This window comes from Rattus norvegicus, chromosome 9, assembly GCF_036323735.1.
Source record: "Rattus norvegicus strain BN/NHsdMcwi chromosome 9, GRCr8, whole genome shotgun sequence".
NCBI classification, from domain to species: domain Eukaryota; kingdom Metazoa; phylum Chordata; class Mammalia; order Rodentia; family Muridae; genus Rattus; species Rattus norvegicus.
In genome coordinates this window covers 81773550-81793217 of record NC_086027.1, presented here as the reverse complement: position 1 = coordinate 81793217, position 19668 = coordinate 81773550, and the positions used below count along the sequence as shown (strand labels likewise).

General features: G+C 47.2%; 1 long non-coding RNA gene across 2 annotated transcripts; it reads right to left on the bottom strand.

Annotated features, from left to right (window-relative positions):
- Nucleotides 1–1147: 1147 nt before the first annotated feature.
- Nucleotides 1148–17694, bottom strand: LOC134480591 (uncharacterized). Of its 2 annotated transcripts, none has more exons than XR_010055024.1 (2): nt 17128–17694; nt 1148–3083 (listed from the first exon to the last, which is right to left on the bottom strand). It is a non-coding gene; the product is annotated as an uncharacterized LOC134480591 (long non-coding RNA). The 2 variants fall into 2 exon arrangements; XR_010055025.1 differs by lacking the exon at nt 17128–17694 and adding an exon at nt 3635–3991.
- Nucleotides 17695–19668: the final 1974 nt, after the last annotated feature.

Genomic DNA, 19668 nt, shown 5'->3' with positions numbered 1-19668 from the left:
AAAATCACTCCCCCAAACTCACATAGTAGATGGAGAAAACTCTCACACACACACAACACACGTTCCCACACACAAGCACAGTGGCCCTATTCCTATGCCCCTCTCCCCACACACAAAAAAGAAAAAACATGTCAAGCTCTTAGAAACTATCCAATGTCCACCAGAAGGAAAAATAGAAAAAGCAAGTCCACCCTAGTGTTGGGCCATAGGAGAATGCCTGGTTCAGAAATAGGCAGCCATGTTAGGTATACTGTTCTAGTCTGGCTGGGTAAGGACTGAATGGTGGCATTCAGCTCTTCCCCACTCCACGAAAGGAAAAGGCTGAGTTGTCAAAGGAAATGATATTCCATCAGGGAGAAGACAACCAATTCTGTGGTCCCGTTTCTGCTTTAACTAGGTCCATATCTGCTCTTCAGTCGGACAGAACCGGTTAACAAATACCTATTTTTCTTCTTCAGATATCCCCTTCTTCTCTTTCCTACAGCTTCTGAAGTCTCTGGGTCATTGTTATCTTAGCCAATCAGTAAAACAAGATCAACAAGTCCCCAGTGCTAATTCAAATCACCTCCAAATCCAGTATTGAGACTTTGTGCTCTTTTTGCAAAGGGAAGCCATAGATACGCCACTAATTAAATGTATGAGATTTGTTAGTATGCAACGCATGGTGTTGGAAATATAGAGAAAGTATACCAGGGTCTGGGCTCCTTCCCACACCAGCAAGTTTGGGAGGTGGGAGGACAAAAGAAAAAGAGAGAAATGAAGAGTGGGAGAGACGCGCTCTCTTGGAACCCCAGAGGTAGATGCAGCTGGAATGGCAGCAGGAGAGCCAGGCGGCAGGCTTCCTACACTCTGGTTCAGGAGAAGGAGCTTTGTAAAGGACGGGAGAGGACGGAAGAGAAAGACTGGAGAAGAAGGTGTGCGCATGTGAAGACGTGTGGGGCTCCAGGGCACCTTCCTTCCAGACTAGAGAAAAGCATTCCTAAATCCCCGAGCCTCCTCATGGCAAAGAGAGGACCACAGACCTACAAGAGGCTGTCTCCAGGGAGCTGTAGACACAGAGTCTGTGGGCAGGCAGACCGAAGAGGCCTTTCGGCTATGGTTTGCCCTGGTATGTGAAAAATCTGTCCACTTAGATAGTTGGCAAACATTTTAGACGCAAAATGGAATTTATTAACAGAAAATATTTGCGAAGGATTGTTCTCCCCCACCCCGCCCCTTTCTTCTTTTCTTTCATCTCCTTCCCATGGCAGAGGACTTCATTAACAAGGTTCTTTCATCCTCGCTGGCAGCTCGGGTCATTAAGCCTGGCTTGGAAGAAGTGGGAGATGGCTTTAGGGAGAATGCTGCTCCCCGTGAGTCTCACTTCTAAACACGAGTGTCAATTTCCTGCTTTGAGGGAAAAACAAACCTAGGAAGGGAATTGTCTTCCCAACAGAATTCATGCTGCTCTCTGTGTAGCCACCATTCAGGCTCACAGACCTGGGTCTGAATCCACAAACCACTGTTTGCCCCAGGTGTGGCTTTCAGAGTTGAGTGGTAAGGGCCACGGTGTATGCTTAGTGTCTAGTATAGGTTTTACCCCTGATAAAACCTCAGTGGGTCTCAGTCCTGCTCCCTCTGATGATGTAGGACAAAGCTTGGTGATCACCCGCTGCCCACTCATGGTTGCTCATCTAGGGATTAAAATGTGGCTGCTTGGGGACATCGATTAGTGAAGGGGAGGGGAAATCCAGTATCTGCGAGGCCTATAGTTAAGGAAAAATAGATGACGTCCCCTGGGGTTCACTGTGATTGAATGTTCTTTATGTGACACCAAGGTGAATTTATTTGACCTTCACTACTCTCTTACTGTCATCCCTATTATTGGGGACAAAACTAGATGGTGACTGTACCAGTACTGGACCCAGTGGACTTCCTGGGCTTTTGAGACTCCTGTATCATTCCACATGAAGGGTACATGAAGAAACTGAGTGGGCTTCAGAGACTGGTTTTTCCCGAACCCCTACTTTGAGGCAGAGAAAAGGCAATTCATGAGGGAAAGGTCAAGGCACGGCACAAGACAGTGGGTCCCCGTTTATATACTGACAGTGGGCAATGGGTCACATTAAGCACATCCCTGACACGCTGAAATGTGACGGCTGCTAGAAGAAGCCAGTGCTGGGTTTTGTGTGGAGAAAGAAGGGGGGCTGCACCTCTTAAGGAGTCAGAAGATACTTGCAGTGAGCTCAAGAAACCTGGATTCCATTTTCTCCCACTGGGCAGCTGTGTGCACTGGGTACAGCCATACAAACTCTTTTTTTTTTTTTTTTTTTTTGGTTCTTTTTTTCGGAGCTGGGGACCGAACCCAGGGCCTTGCGCTTCCTAGGCAAGCGCTCTACCACTGAGCTAAATCCGCAGCCCCCATACAAACTCTTAATAGTGGCAAATGCTTGCCTTGCCCCTCGCTAGTCTCTCAATCACCTACCCTCTCCTGGCATGGGCAGATTTCATCCCATTCAGCAACTCAAGAGTTAATGTTTGCTCCTACTGGGCCTCTGGTGGAATCAGCTATCTATTCAAACCAGTAGAGGACCAGACTCATCCTTACTGTTTTAAAACATTTAAATGTTACCCCCCCAGACGAAGCGACCCCAATGGAAGGAGGCATGTAGACAGAGCTACATGAGTCCAAGTAAGGTGGCTCCCCTGGAAAGATAATCCGGCAAAGAAGACCTGAAGGATGGGTGCTGTTTGGTGGCCAGGAGAATTGGGCTCTGATTAAGGAGAAATCCTCCTGCATCAAACTAGACTTTAAACACGGGGTTCAGATTGATATGCATGTCCTCCTGCCATTCACTGCCCTCTGCGGCTCTTCCTGATAACAGACTGCAGACAAGTCCAGCACCTACTACCAATAGTTGCCGATCTGTCTGATTCTGTGTAGCCAGTGGTTGCCACCCTCTGCTTGTTGCTCACGACAGGGCTATGTTCCAGGTACTCGGAGAATTTAGGTCAGAAGAGCTTCAGATGGACTTCAGATCATCTCAGAACCCCTGGCCCAGAGGCAGTCCCCAAGGTCTTCCAGACAGGGTCAGCTTGAGAACCTGGAAGAGGAGGCCTTTGTCACATACACATGTTTTTGCAATAAAAAAAAAAATAAGATCATCACTTCTGGGGGCAGGTGTTCCATTTCTTAGGATCTGGTTGCCTGCAGCCATCTCATGACTCCTATTCAGACAGAGAGAGAACCATTTAAGGCAAGGAAGGAGGGAGGAAAAAGTCACCAAGCCTACCCTCTGCCCTGAACATCAATAGGGAAAGCCTGGGCCAGACTGGGGCTGGTGCTGCTGCCTCTGGAGCTGAACAGGATAGATCTCACTTTGGGGCTCCATTCTTACTAGCTGTCTGACATTGGACTTGTTATCGAGCCTCTTAGGCCTCGTTTTTGTCATTTATAGCCTAAGGTCGTCTTAACTCGCAGTCCTTGTGAGGATGAAATGTGGTCATATTCGGATGACATCTCTCCTTGTGACCACTGCTAATTCTCCCTTCTTCCTTTATCTTCTTACATTTTGATGATGAGACAAAAACTGTCTCTCATGACATTAAACCATTTATAAGCCAAGGTTAAGAGCCTTTTCTGCCATCTACATACATAGTCCCATGTCTTTTCCTGATCTCTTCTTCCTTTAGACTCTCCATTCCTGTTTCTACCCTGGAAATAAATATTAAGAGATGCGCAGATAACAAGAAAACAGTTCCCGAAAGCCAACATTCTGAAGGCTGCATTCTGAAGTTCTGTGTGATGTTAGCAAGAATCAACATGAGGTGGTTTGACCCAGAACACTAGTTACTAAGGAAGGCAGGTCTCGTGCCCAAGGGCAACCTGCACTTCAGAACAAGAGCTTGCTTCAAAAGAAGAGGGCTGGGCTGAGGATGGCTTGTCATTTGCTGTACCAACAACAGGTGACTCATGTTTGAGTACTAGATCTCACTTGGGTGGAAGGAGAGAATTGACTGACTCCCAAAGTTGTTCTCTGACTTCTACATGTATGTCATGGCATGTATGTGCCCAGACTCACACACCTACTACCACAAACACACTACTACTACTACTACTACTACTACTACTACTACTACTACTAATTCTAATACTATTACAAATTGTAATAATAATGTGTTCATTATCACTAACTAATAAATTGAGAGCATTAAAAACAGCAAAAAGCCTAAAAAATGTGAAGGTTTGAAGAAGTTTATGTATAAGGATGTGACATACACACATCTGTGTATATGTCTGTATAAAATATATATGCATGTCACAATCTAAATGTCAAATGAATTCTGCTAAACAAACATGTAAATGAATAGTTACACTAGAGCACTATAAAGAATTCTATATATGCTAGGGCAGTATAAAGTCATTAAAAATTAGGCTTGGGAAGGTGTTTATTAAGAGAAAGAGACTCCTAAAAAATAAAGAACTGTGAAAAGTCAAGACTCAGACAGTACTCATGGTGGGATCTTAAACACACAGCAGATGTTTGAATACAGATGAAAGGCTGGAAGGAAATCCATCCAAATGTGAAATCTGACGAACCATGAACATTGGCACTGGAAGCTGTCCAATCTATGTCCGCTGGAGAAAAATTAGAAAATTCAGAGCGACATAAATAGAAAGAGTTAAAGAGATGAATGGCTAGTTTCTAAGCGATACACAGGCACATGCATGTGCACGAATGTGTGCAAGCGCATGCACACGCATGCACACACGGAGACACTCCACTTAGTAATTATAGTGGTCAGTTCCCATGACCTTTTGATCACAAGCAATGTCATCCTCTGTGCACACACGCGCACACACGCATGCATGCATGCACGCACACACACAAAATCATGAGTGCACATACATGCTCCCTGAAATTCCACTCACATGTGCGGTGAGGGGAAGCTTGAAGGAGGCTGAGGCTACACTTTCTGAGGTTTCTGCTTTTAAAAATGGACAAGGAAAACCTAGGAGGAGAGAGCTATGAGGGAGAAGTAGACTGAGAAGAGAGCGTAAGGGGGCTGCTTAGCCTTCGCCACCTTCATTCAGAGGATAGAGAGGTTTGTTCATTTGTTTGTTAGAGAAAGATAACTTTGCAGGCTAGCTGGGTTAGGGCTGTTTTAAGGAAATGTCAGTACCATCTGCAGGCCTAGGTTCTTCCCAGCCTGGAACTGCAGGTTTCTATTACAGTCACAAATCATCTGGAGACCTAGAGATAAAGGGTGCAACAGCCATCTACTGAGCACATGGCTCTGAAACCTGGGCCGTGGAATAAGTGAATGGTTTATCTCTGCTCTGTGCCCTGCTAGCTGGGGCACTTGACTGGGGGTTGGGTACAGGATGGCTGCTCTCAGAGCTGGCACCCAGATGCTAAGGATGGCCAAGGGCCTGGCCAGGTCTGTGGACTTGGAGAGTCGGCCCCTCTCCACATTGGCCTTTCCTCCCCATGGGCTGCCTTGGCTTTCTCTCGTTGCTATGGCTGGATTCCAAGAGTGTCTCAAGAGACAGGAAGTGGGAGCTGCCAGTCCTGGAGGCCTGGGTCCAGAGGCTGGCACAGTACCTCTTCTACCGTATTCATTCGTCAAGGAGTCTCAAGGCCAGGTTCAAGTGGAGCAGAGACGACTCCCACATTTCAGGAAAAAGAGAGTCAAAGAACCTGGGGGGGGTGGTTAATATTAACTACTTTTCTAATTGCTGGGACCAAATACCAGAGAAGCACTGTCAGGGAAAATAAGTCAATTTGAGTCACAGTCAATGCCGATCCAGTCCACCCTAGCAAGAAAGTATGGTAACATCAGCAGCTCCTCTCTGGTGACAGGAGGTGGCTTGCTCAAGTCTTGTTGTATCAGAAGGTAGAGAATAGGGACATTAATGTTCAAGTGGACTTTTCTTTGCTTCTTGTTACTCAGCTGGAGACCTCAGTGTAGGACCCAGATTTGAGCCAAGTCTTCCCTCTTCAATTAATCCTCTTGGAAAGGCCTTTGCAGAGACACCCACCTCACTAATGTCCTTAATATGCTTCTTAACTCAATGAAGTTAACAAAATTCGTCATCACAGGAGCCGTGTTTTCAAAGTACCTGAGGGTGACAGGTAAGGTCAGTGCTGGGGACATTGTTCTGGGTCATGCTGTTCACACTACAGTACTCATGAGAGGAGAACGGGACGAAGAGTTGTGGCAGCAAAACATGACACCATATCTACCAAGGAGTGGCCTCCGGGTTAGGGGTAGGAAAGAAGAGCACAGTTTTTCCTTTCCGTCTACCTCCCCAGTCCCTACAACAAGACTTCATCCAGCTTATTTGGCTCCTTCTAGACCTCTTCTGAGCCTAAACTCTGAGCAAGCCCAGTTCCTGAAGATCCCCAGGTCTGTGTGAGCTAATGGAAATTCCAATCACTTCTTAGAACTGCTTCTGGCTGGGACCCCAGGGCACAGCTCTAAGGACCGGAGAATGTCAAGGACCACTCAGTCATTTTGTTCAATTCTCCCAACCTTCCTTGGAGGGTACATGGTTGCTCAGAAAGCTGTGGATCCTAAGATGGGAGGGGCCCAGGACTGTGCAATTCTCTAGCTCCTTTATTTTAAGGAGTCGAGCCATTTTCAGCTAAGCAGCTACTGAACGGGGGATATTGACTGATCAAGGAAAATGCCTGCCCTTCAGTCACAGTCCTTGATAAGGAATGACCACAGAGCCACACACATGCTCACGTACTGATTCCTCAATGTCTCCTCTTTCTAAGGCTCCAGGAAGGCTGTGGACTCTATGGCCATGGCATATCCACATCTCAGAAGAAAGAGAGAGATAAGTCTTCTAGGAAAGTCTATTACTTAAGGTCTTCAGGCTTCTGGGCCCTTTGGTCCTTTCATCCATGAAAGCAAAGACCCAACCACTGAAAAGACACATGAACTTGAACCTGAGAACAAAGAGAACAGTGCCACCTTTAGAAATGCTGACAGCCTGTATCAGTTCTGTGGTAATGCCTAGCAACCTTTGTTTTCTAGAGTAAGGGCCCTGGGGAATCTAGGCCAAGGGTACTGAGAATGCGGGAGGGGGCAGGGATTTCTCCACCACATCTCTTCCTCTATAACAGAAAAACCAAGAGGTGGGCCCATCACTAGGACTGGACAGGTAGAACTTAGGCTTTGACCTGTCAATCATCAAGTTCCAGCATGACAGACAATCACAAACATTAGGCCTTGTATTCCCCCTTGTTGGCATACAAAAAGCATTTGGGAAGAACTGGTGCTTAAGACCAAAATTATCTTCCCTTCTAATGCTGCAAATGTGAGACAAATATTCCATCTACTTCCTAGGCACTTCCACCAACTTGCTTCCCAGCTATTTCTCATTTCTTTTTCATAGTTTCTTCTCTCCACATCTTCCTCTCCTGTGTTTGATCCCAGTGCCCCTGTCTGCATGCAATCTAATACAACAGAGTTACAACTACCGTCTAACACCTTTGGGAGTCTTTCTTTTTGAGCTCGTGGGAAATTTCTCACATCTGGAAATCTAGATAAGGTATATGATTTATAATACCTAAGTTCTGTTTCTAGAATCTATTTCATGGTCCTATCCATTTGGTTATAATATGATCTCATGCAAGACTATGCACTGTATTAACTACTTTTCTACTATGGTAACAAATACCTTAGGTAAATCCACTTATGAAGAGAATTGGGTGAGCTAGCTCACGGTCTTGGAGTTCTCAGCCCATAATCAGTTGGACTAATGCTTTGGAGGGAGAGGTGAGGCGGAGCATCTTAGTGGGGCTATGAAGCTAAGGAAGAGATTTCATAGGAAACTTGGAAGTCAAAGAAAGAGGAGGTAACAGAAACTCAATGTCTCCTTTAAGAACACATCTCTAACATCATCCACTAGATTTCTTGAAGGTTTCACCATCTCCCAACAATGCCGCAGGATTCAGATTAAGCATTTAACACATGAGCCTTTGGGAAACATTTATCCAGAGTAGTAGGCACCAGTCCTGAGAGAGACACTCTGCCACCTATCACTGGCTCTACCTTTCAGCACCAGACATGCCCAGGCCACCTCCTACCAAGCAGCACGTTAGCAGAACTCCATTCTCAAAGAGTCACAAATCATGCAACTTGCACTAGAGATCATCAGTTTGGGATGTGGGCATTCAGGGTGTGATGAAAGCTAACGTAGAAGACGCCCTGCTAAGTTGGCTCAGAGGATAAAATCACTTGTGTAAGCCTGATGACTTGTATTTGATCCCCAGAATCCACTTATAGGTCAAAGGAGACACCTGACTCCACAAAGTTGTCTTCTGACCTCCGCATGCATGACATACATAGAATGTGTTGCTCACACATAAACACCTCTCTCTTGTCTCTGTCTCTGTCTCTCTGTCTCACACACACACACACACACACACACACACACACACACACACACACACCACATACCACATGTAATAAATACACAATTTAAATAAATATAGAGGGTGTTATTCTAACAATGGCCCTAAACACACCTCCTTTCCATGTGTCTGACCCAGTGCATTAATGATGACCCTGCAATACCTCTTGGAGCAGAGACACAGACTAGTGAATAATATCAAGCTGCAGTTGTAAATCCTACTTCAGTCAGGTAGCAACAAGGGATACAAGAATACTTTTCTGGGCTTTCCATTCTTCCTCCATAAAAGGGACAAAGGCATTCATCCACTTTATTGAAAAGACAACAGCAGAATATAATAAACAGCCAGATAGGTGCTCCCTTGGAACTAAGCAATCCAAGCCCAGCAGGGGCATAATAGGGACCGTTCTGAGTTTGAAGACTTCCCAGGGAAGATGGGCTTCCAGAGCCTAGGAAACTAGAGCAGAACTGAAGCTAGCATTTCAAGCCCAAGCCCAGGGTAGGAAGCAGGCTGATGTGCTTACAGGAGTTCAGGAAGACAAGATAAGACTGGCCTAAGAGGAAAAGCCTGGAGCAAAACAATACAAAATGAAGTGACAAAGAGGGGACAGAACCGGGGCATAGGGTGTGTGCTCACTCAAAAGCTGGTAGAGAGTGCTGGCCATGATTTCCCTGAAATGTGTCTAGTGGGAGACCCTGATATTATGAAACTGAAGTCTCATATCGAAAGGACTCCCCTCCCCCAAGTCCTGAGGCAGGCCAAAGGGGCAATCATCTGAAGGGGAGGCAGCAGTGAGGTTCGCCAAAGGCCAGGTAAGGGAGCTACAGGAAACAGAATCGAGAATGCTTCCTGGCTTTTGTCAAGATAGTGAGGGACCAGCACTGGCAGCACTGGAGAATGGCAAAGTTAGGAAGGGAGAGCCTGAAGAAGAAAGGCCTTCAGTCTGTTCTGGACAAGTTCATGGTAAGTTGCGGAAGCAGCATCGCCCGTGCCATGCAGATGAGAGTGCACACCCGAGGGGGCCTGGCTCACCCTGTATTTAATCTCACCTGGGCTTCTCACCATATTCAAGGGTCCTGTTTCCTAAGACCTTGATGAATTCTCATAACTGAGCCCTGCTAGAGGCGGGGAGTCGTGCAAGCTCTCCAGATAAAGCCAGGAGTGAACCAACCTCCAGTCGCCTGCACTTCCCTCAGTTTACCTTGGGAAACCATCGGAAGGTCCCTAAATACTGTGCCCGGACTCCTCCGTGTGGACGAACAGTTCTGCTTTGTTTTCCTCTGTTTGAAATAGAGTTCCACTCTGAATCAAGCTCTCCTGGAACTTCTGAGCCCCCTGCCTCAGCCTCCCAAGTGCTGGGATTACAGTTAGCAGCTACCAACACCCAGCCACTCCCAAATTTCTATTGTAGAAGAAGAATGAAAGTTTCCGGAGGGATCGAACTCCATATCAGACGAAGTCTCTTGACTTAAGGGGAACCGGTATGACAGGGCATAGAGCACTTGTAGATTTCTTTGTATGCTCCTAAGACTCTCTAGCTGGGATGTATGCATTGTCGCAGACCCTCCTGGTCTGTGTCCTTTCCTTCCTTTAAGGTACACTTTGATGAACTGTCAGAGGTCACAGGCCAGTCAGTCTCCTTCTCATGAATTCTGCCTCCAGGAAGCCTACTCTTATCCGGTGCTGCAGTTTAGCAGGAATTTGGTTGGCAGGGTTGTGTGGGTTTCTGGGCATCAGAATAGCAAGCAGGCTCAGAGGCAGCCAGCATCGGGGACTGAGGAAGGAAGCTCCAGATGGGAGAGCGGCGTGTGAAGATGCTTGATTGTAGGCCAGCCCCGTGATGGGGGAGAGATGGAGGGGTTTGGAATGCCCCTAAAAGGCTCCAGACTAGTGGGGAAGCTGCAGAAGGCTAAACATATCGGCACGCAGACCCGAAAAAACGCCTGGTAATGAGCGCCTATGTTAATAAGATTTAGGGAATTATGGACTCCCAGGATTGAAATCCCTAAAAATACCTTGTCTACCATCCAGTTCCTGCCAAGTTCGCCAAAGCACTGTCACTGGGCAGAGATGGCAATCCGACACAAGTCCTGTGGGACTTTCTTTGAGTCCTCAATACTTATGCCACTTTTAATGCAATGTCAAGAAGGAGCAGAAATCTGAGTCAGACATTTCTGGATAATTTACAGGCAACAGACAAACACAAGGAAATCGTCCTATTAAAAAAAAAAGATGGAATTAGGGAAGAAAAAGGACTATTTTTAGGAGACAGAAAGAGTGTATATGCATAGTCTCAGTATTTCAGTGAGTCTTGGGTTCTTTATGGAAGAGACAGCAACATTGAGCTCAGCCTCCTCCTCTATAAATGGGAAGATTGTTCCCTAACTCACCTGTGTTAACTTTACAAGGAATAAATCCCTTCAAGGTATCAAAACCCACACATTGAAAGCGTCTGTGGCAAGCTCTAAGAAGTTGCTCAACAGAAGGGATGGAAGGGATGAGGGCTCTTCACCCTTATCTTCTGCGAGGTACAGCTGTCTGTAACCCACCCCTCTCAGCCCCCACCCCCACCCCCACCCTCACCCCCACCCCTCACCCCCACCCCCCATCCCTACCCTCTCAGCCCCCACCCCCACCCCCACCCTCTCAGCCCCCACCCCCACCCCCACCCCCACCCTCTCAGTATAGTTTTGGGTTGTTTTGTTCTGTGCAGTTTCTTTGTCTTGTTACATAGCGATCTCCTCCCTGCCTGCCAGAAGCTCCATTCTTCCAGCACTTGGATCACCAGGCACCAAGACCGCCCCTTGCCAGCCTCTGTCAGCGGCCCCAAGGATCAGGTGTACACTTCTGCGAGAGGCAGGAGCCGTTTCATGTGCACACTGAAGTAAAGGTGACAACTGAGGCGCTGGCTTACAGCCAGGGGAGCCTGAAACCTCAAGTCAACCCAGAGGTCTCTTGCTGCAACCCTGGGGATCCCTGGCGTTCTACTGAGGAGAGTTAGTGAGACACTGACCACTGACAGAAACCAGCGATGCATGAGGTTTCCCAGCCCTGCCTCAGCCAAAATGGCTAGGCTCTTATTGTAATGGAACATGGGTACCCTATATACTTTTTGTTTATGGAAAGGGTTCTGTGTCACTAAAACATTTATAAAACATTTGTCCTTACTAATAAATTTTATAATGGAAACAAATCCTGGAGAGGAAAAATTAATCATATTTAAGACTTCTTTGGAGTCAAATATCAAATCCAGCAAAAGAATTCTACTGGGAAGGGCGCCCATGCCATTGACCCTAAGCTAATGAAACACGCACTGGGTCTATCTACCCTGTGGTCTTACTGTTCCCTCTTCAGCCTCCTCCAGTCACTGATTCCTAATACTGCTAAGAAAGGGGAAGACGCTAGCATTTAGTAGGGTTTCCTTTGTAAGGTCCCTCAGACTCTCCTCTTAGCTCTGTTGTGTATCTGCCAAGCTTGGTACACTGTACTGATAGTACAACTAGACCACGACCACCCAGGGGACAGGTATCAGTCATCAGTCTGTGTGACCCATGTTAAACACGGTGCCTATAGTAATTCGCATAGCTCAACAGCCTCCTTTTCTACAGCTGCTCTCCAGAAGTTAAGCATGTAGATTGTTTCTTGTTATGATATTAAAATGAACACCCTCAGGGTAAGGGTCGTGCTCCTCTCCAATCAATTTGAAAGGCAGCACTGCCTGGTGGGTAAGAACAAAGCCTGCTCTTCCATTTCAGTTCCTAGATGGGGGGGGGGGGAAGAGGAGGAGGAAGAGGAGGAGGGGGAGGGGGAAGGGGGAGGAGGAGGAGGGAGCACATGAAAGCAAGAATTCTCTGGTCTTTCTTCTCTAAGCAAGCCAGCATCGTTTTACAGTTTTTCCTTCAGGTAACAAAGAGCTAAGCTGTAAATTCTCTCTTGGGGTGAAGATGTACTTGGGAACTTTAAAAACAAAACTGGGTTGCCACTGGAGAGGAGAAAGCCAATATATTTAGCCACCCATGGCATGCCAAGGCCTTATTGAGACAGAAATAGGCACTGTAGGAGGAATCTCAATTAAATATTTTTCTAAGCAGTCAGTTCTGGGCTTTGCCTGAACATGGATATAGAGCTAGGGTGAAGCTCAGGACAGAAAACCTGAGGATTTGAATGTGGCTTCCAAATCATCCCAGAACTTAGCTGCTGGCAGTGCAAATTCGATGACTCCAGAATAGGAGGCAGTGATGGTGTCCAGGGTCCAAAGGCCAGGAGATCCTTCCTGCAGGCACTTTCCAGGGCCTCCTACAGGAGAGAGCAGCTTCTCTCCTCACATACACAGTGTTTGAGGTGGCACCATTTCTCTGAAATATCCTTTTGGCTACTACACAACCATTTTTTATTGGGCAACAATCCGTGAGAATTGTTCCCTGGAATTATTTGAGGGAAAACGATGACTTGGGCAGGGAACCATGCCCCACATTCCACTTGTCGTTCCTCTGTTGCAATATGCAGCATCTTGGTCCAGAGGTACTGATGGGGATGAGGACGGGTTCTCACACCAGGCAGGGTGAAGATGGAGGGTATTTGGTAGTGGTGTAAGTGGTCTAGTCTTGCTCATCTGCCAACATCTGCACACGTGAAAGATCCCAGATGCCCTCCTTTTCCATGTTTGGGCTCATGCTGCCCTAGAAATGGCTTTTCTCACTTAAAACTGTGCCATCAAAATCCACATGTAACTGAGTATTCTTTGACAAGACAAACTTTAACATCTATAGCGTATGGCCTCATTCGGGAGTCCCGTTTTCTATGGCCACTCTCCAGAAGTTAAGCATGTAGATTGTTTCTTGTTATGATATTAAAATGAACAATGTCAGGTTGAAGGTTGTGCTCCTCTCCAATCGATCTGAAAGGCTGCCTGGTGGGTAAGAACAAACTTGGTTCTTCCATTTCAGTCTCTACATCAGCACTCGATGTCTTTAGACTTGGCGCAGATGACTTAGCTCATGCCCTTTTGAAGAAGAGATACTTATCTTATGGGCTGTTTTAAAACCTAAATAAGATAATGAACGTAATGTGTTCAAAACAAGGGCATCCTTGGCATTGACTGCTGCTTGAGAATGGACCTCCCTAAACTTCCAAGGGTGTGTTTTCTGAGTCATATTCTCATTAAAGAATTTCTAGACCAGCAAGTTTGTACTTCTTATGCCCTTTGAACCACATTGAAAAAGCCCTCCAGAAAGATCATGCCTATATATCCTAAAAGCAATTTGAATATGGTTTCCCAATCATCCCAGACATTGGCTTTCTCATAGTTTCCAAAAGCTCCCTTTGAAATCCTCAGAGTGTTTGTGTTTGGCAATCTGGAATTCTGGGAAGCAGTAAGTTTAACCCTGCTGGCTCCATTTTTTTTGGAATCTCTTCATCCTTGGCTTGTCTCTCTCTGCTTCCTGGATTCTTGTTCTATGTCTCTGCTGTCTTCTACCTCTGTTTTAATGGCTGCTTTCCTCAGAGCAGGTAATGTTGAGACTACCAAGTCCGGATGTCACTTTTTCTCAGTGTCACGGTCCCCTTGGCCTTTTAAAGGACACGTCTGGTGCTGGCTTGTTGCTCGTGCAAATTCCATGTGGATAGCCCACCTTGTCAAATCTCTGTCTCAAAAGTCAAATGGACCCATCCTACTTAGCAAAGGCAGAGTTACCCAAATCCAGATTAGCCTATGGCTATGGCTATGATGAATTATCTTGATTAGTGCCCACTGTGAGCAGCACCATCCCTGAACAAGCATGTAGGCCTTGGCTGTGTGAAAAAGAGGAAGGAGGAGGAGGAGGAAGAGGGGGAGGAGGAGGAGGAGGAGGAGGAGGAGGAAGAGGGGGAGGAGGAGGAGGAGGAAGAGGGGGAGGAGGAGGAGGAGGAAGAGATGGTGGTGGAGGAGGAGGAGGAAGAAGAGGGGGAGGAGGAGGAGGAAGAAGGGGAGGAGGAGGAGGAAGAGGGGGAAGAGGAGGAGGAAGAGGGGGAGGAAGAGATGGTGGTGGAGGAGGGGGAGGAGGAGGAGAAGGAGGAAGAGGAGGGGTAGGAGGAGGAGGAAGAGGAGGAGGAGGAAGAGGAGGAGGAAGAGGAGGAGGAGGAGGAAGAGGGGGAGGGAGGGAGAGAGGGAGGGAGGGAGGGAGGGAAGGGGGAGTAAATTCCCTAGCAGGGAGCAGAAGCCAGCCAACAGGCCAGTGAGCAGTATTCCTCCACAGTATCAAAGTTCCTGCCATGCTGGGATTCCTGGCTTGACTTCCCTAAAGAATCAAAGTGTAAAATTAAGGAAACCCTTTCTTCTCCGGGTTGCTTTTGGCCATGGTGTTTACCACAGCAACAAAAAACTGATTGGGAAACTGCCCTATTCTGATTCCTCTCCTCCCCACTTAGGCAAGTGTCAGGTTTCCCTCTTCCCAAAGCCAGTGTGAGAACATAAGAACAACCTCGGACAGCTTCTCCAGGATCTCACAAGTCATTAGACCCAATGTTATTCTTACTCAATATCTCCTGTGCTATCTCCCACTTCCCAGTTTTAATCTTATCTCCATATTCAAACTTTTATCTTGAAGCAAGTCCTCTGGCAAATCAGCTCCACCCTGACCGGAAATCAACTTGAACATGAACCCTCTCATACTCCCAGCACTTGCCTGTTGCATGCATCCTCTAAGACCTCACAGCCTGAATAGAGTCTACTCACACTCCTCAACATGGCATCCAAGGGCTTCATTCCTGAAGACAGCAAGCGATCGCTCCCTCCTACAGCATCCCTACTGGTGCCTTGGTCCTTGGGCAAGGTTCCATAGAGAACCCAAGAGACTTGGGCTCTGGCTACCACTGCAGCTATAGCCTGAATGTCCTTGAGTGAGTTATCTAGTCTCCATGAGTCGGTGTTTAAATGGCAACTCCACTTGTAAGAACCAAGGATAAGATGTGGGAAGTACCTTGCCAGCCTGAAGTGGCCATGCAAATGGAAAGAGGCAAGAGTGTTCAGGGTCTACTCACCTCCCTTAGAGGCTGCCTTCTCTCGAAGCCTCCTCCTCCATCATAGCCTCACTGTGGGTCCACTGGGTCTCCCCACCTTCCCCAGCCACAGATACCATTTAAACTGAAGACTCTCAAGGAAGAAATGTGCCCATGTGTCTCTGAGACCCAGACTTCAAGCCTCATTGTCAGGAGTTCTGGAGTGCTATTGTTTTTATCTGGAATTTTAAGGTTGCCCCCAACACCTTTTCTTGACCTAGACTCCTGAGAGACTTTAAGGTCAGGTCTGTAAGGGCCAGACAGGAAAGAGTTTTAGAAAACAGTTCAGAGCCTAAACTCCAGAATTAGCCTTGGTGTTAGAATCTGAGCTTTGCTGTTCAGTCGACCGTTGGTTTGAAGTAAATTATTTGGCCTTTGAGCTTCAGTCTCTTGTCTTTAAAATGAGAAGAAAGATGGGCACTTCATAAGGTTGATCTGCGGTGAAGTAGACATTCAAATTGCTTAACACTGTGCAATGGCAGACAATGGTCACAGGAGCCAGGGCCTCCTTTGTATGTATAACAGCTGCTGAGGAAGTCTGAAGCAGCCAAGCCTAGCTCCTTCCTCCTCTGTAAAGGGAGGACACTCAGAAGAGCCTGGCCTCCCGGGCCAGTGCCGCTCTGAGTTACGGAGTTTCTATCTCCTCCATTCATTCTGGTTTCTGGTCTTGGCATATAGCCCAGAATGACCTGGAGTTTGTGGCATAGACAAGACTAGCTCAAATCTGTTGGAATCCTTTTGCCTCTGCCTCTCAAAATGCTGGAATAGGCCTGATTCTAAAACATTTCCTTGTCTAGAAAGTGGCTGTGTGGAGTGAGCTCTAGGGTCCGTTTTTATGGGAAGTGTTACAGGCCTTCTTTTGTAGTGTCCTTGACTTCCTATGGCACAACTTCCGAGATCTTCCTCTCTTTCTGATTTTCATAGGTGGCTCTGGAGGCCTGCCCACCTCTGCCATTTGCTCCCCGAGGTCTTCACCATCCTTAGGTACAGTGGTACTGCATCTCCATTCAGATGCAGCTGCTCCTCCTTCGTCTTCTCTGAGGCTGTTCCTCAGTTTCTAGGAACTCTAGCATTTCCCCCAGACCCCCTCTTTCTTCTCTCCTGCCCAAGTTCCTGGGTCCATGAGCCAGGGAGGAAAGCAGTTTGGTTAGACCCAAGCTGGCTCTTCCTCAGACCCTCCCCTGCCTCTGGCACATTCCTTGTATTTGGGCAGGACCCAGAGAGCCGGAGAATTCCTCTCCCTCCTTAGCGTGGGTCCTCGTGTTGGCATGCCAACAGCCCCAAATATTTAAAGCAATCATGAAAATGAGCTCAGACTCCCATGCCAGAGCCTTGAAAGGAATTAGGCTAAAATGGGACAAAGGAAGAGGTGAGGCCAAACGGAAAGTGCCATGAAAGGCACTGCCCAGCATGGCTGGGCCCAGGACTCTCCTCACTGACTCCATTCATTTGTAGCCAGGCACTGTGCTGGGCTCTGCAAAGGCAAAGTTGAATGAATCACTATCCCAGCACTTGAGGAGCTCCCCCATCTAGCCAGGGAAGCCACAGGCAACCACAATGCAGTGTGCTAAGTATGGACAAGAAGCCATCGAAAACACAAAGGAGCCAACGCAGTGATGTATCCCCCAGGTCTAACTTAAGCCAGGTGTCCCCCTAGGAACAAGAATAAAGATGTGCTACTTACAGGCAGAAGAGCCCCAGCAGGGGTGAAGGTACAGGAGAAGTACACAGCAGCTCGGAAGGAACAGCTTGCTGGTGCATGAGTACTCAGGAAACTGCTAAGACCCAGCCTCACCATTGGCATGTTTATGCACACATAACGCGCAGAGCAGAGCATGGAATTAGATAGACTCAGCTTACAGGTTTTCAAAAATGCTGAGAGAAATGGATACTTGGAGTTAGAAGCAAAGTTTTGAGCAGAAAGCCTTTCTCAGAAGATGGCCCCTGTGCCGTCAGGGAGACTGGAGAACACCAGCACAGCAGTACCTCCCTCCAGGCTTCCAGGCAGCAGCCCCGCTGGAAGGGACGTGGGTTTTCTATGTCACAGGAGTGAAGGAAGAGTGTACTTGGCAGGCTGGGCAAATTGGCAGCACCTCAGGCACCCAGCAGAACAACCGGGGAAGGTGCCAAGGTCAAAGGCCTGAGAGTTGTGAGTAAGGGCGCCTCGGGCACCTGGTTACCTAGAGGAGATGAAGGAGATAGGCGGGTCTTGGGCCTGGTTCTGCTGGGCACATCATAGTCCTCAGGACAATGTGGCTATGACTTTGGAGGGTGCTGGGCAGCCACAGGGAAGCCTGCTGGAGATACAGGGCAGAAGGAAAGCACCTCAAGCTGCCACCAGGAGCTGTGGAAGTTACCCAGTGCTCAGGGGTCTTCCCCATAATTGTCGCTGACCATTTACTGACATTTTTTTAAAGATTTATTTATTCATTTATTAATTTAAGTACACTGTAGCTGTCTTCAGATACACGAGAAGAGGGCATCAGATCTCTTTACAGATGGTTGTGAGCCACCATGTGGTTGCTGGGAATTGAACTCAGGACCTCTGGAAGAGCAGTCGGGTGCTCTTAACCGGTGAGCCATCTCTCCAGCCCCTTACTGACATTTTTTATGTCTTTAAATACTTCTAACTTTAACTGGGCACTCATGATCCAGAATGTGCTCAACTTTACCTGTGTTTACTCCTTACAACAACCTTGAAGAGATCAGAATTCTTACTAGTCCCATTTTACAGGGCAAATGATTCCCCCCCAGAAAAAAAATCAAGATTTTAGGCCACGTGTATTTAACAACAGTAGAGTACCATGGGCTGAACTGTGTTCTCACAGAATTCATGGGTTAAACTTCTAACCACTAGCACCCCACAAGATGGTGGTCTTTGGGGCCAGAGACTTCTTTTAAAAAAGTCATTAAGTTCAAGGGCTGTCCTTACAAGAAAAAAGTATTTATAACAGAGACAAGTACACAGAGAATGTGTGAGGACAATGAGTGTGGGGCTAGCACCTACAAGCCAACAGGATGGGTTCCAGAGCAGCACAAGAGATGGGCAGCCCTGCCACCCTAATCTCGCCCTTTCAGCCTTCAGCACCATAGAACTGATTTCTGCTATATAGCCCTGCCCCCAACCTCATCCCCAGTTGGGTGTACTATTATTAGGGTCTGTGCAGATTATGGTGGGGAGCAATAGCCAGGGGTACCTCAGAGATAGGAGGTTGGTCTGCAGGGAAAATAAGTCACCTGCACAGGATAACTGTCTACCTGAGCCTTACGCTCAGCTGGTGTAGGGCCCTGACAGTCCCCAACTGGATTCTGAGAGAGAAAGGCCCAGGATGGTTTGGAGCTGGACAGCAAGTGGTATCCTCTTTGACAGGATCAGGGCTTGAAAGTAATGGCTTTAAAAGTGGGGTTTAAAGAGATTAAAACTCAAAGCCTAAAGTAAGGCAAAGGCATCATAAATTTTCCACTGTAAGTCTTTGTACATTCAACCACCATGAGAAGTGAGGTCAGGGGCAGACCAATGTTTATATCTGGCTTGAGAAGTTAGACAGATGTCCAATAAGATGCCAGCCCCTTTCTCACACAAAGTGAGCCCTCACGAGTGACTGAACCCTCATGGGAAACATCATTAGAATGGGTCAGACCATTAGTCTGCAGCCATTACATCTAGTCTCTTGGACTCCTCTCAGTCAGGCATACTTAAAAGGAAGAGACAAAAATCTCATGAGGCTCGACCAAACTAAACCGGATCTGTTCAGAGTAGGTTGAGGAAGAAGGTAGGTGCCAGGCTGCCTTGAGCTCTTCTGTCAATGTGGAAGTCACCAGAAGTACAGAGCAGTGGGGTTCCAGGCCTGAATATCTGAGACAAAGTCATCCTGCAACTTTCAGGAATTTGAATTTCTATGGGGAGAACAGACTTCAAAAGGGCACTGGCTACCAGAATAGACAGCAAAGGAGCTAAGGAAGTTAAGTATTTTCAAGAGGGAGCTGCTGCTCAGGGAAAGAGGATATGAATCTCAGAGGACAAAGGAAGGGTTTGTCCCATGGAAGGTATGAGAGAGGAAGGAGGTCCTCACGGAGAAGTATAGAGCTAGCTAGGTGTCTGGTTCAGCATGTGAAATACCTATGTGTGCAAGTATGTGCCTGAGCACATGTTGCATGATGTGTATTGTGTCCATGTGATATGGCATGTGTGCATGTATGCTTCTGGTGTATGCAGGGGACATAC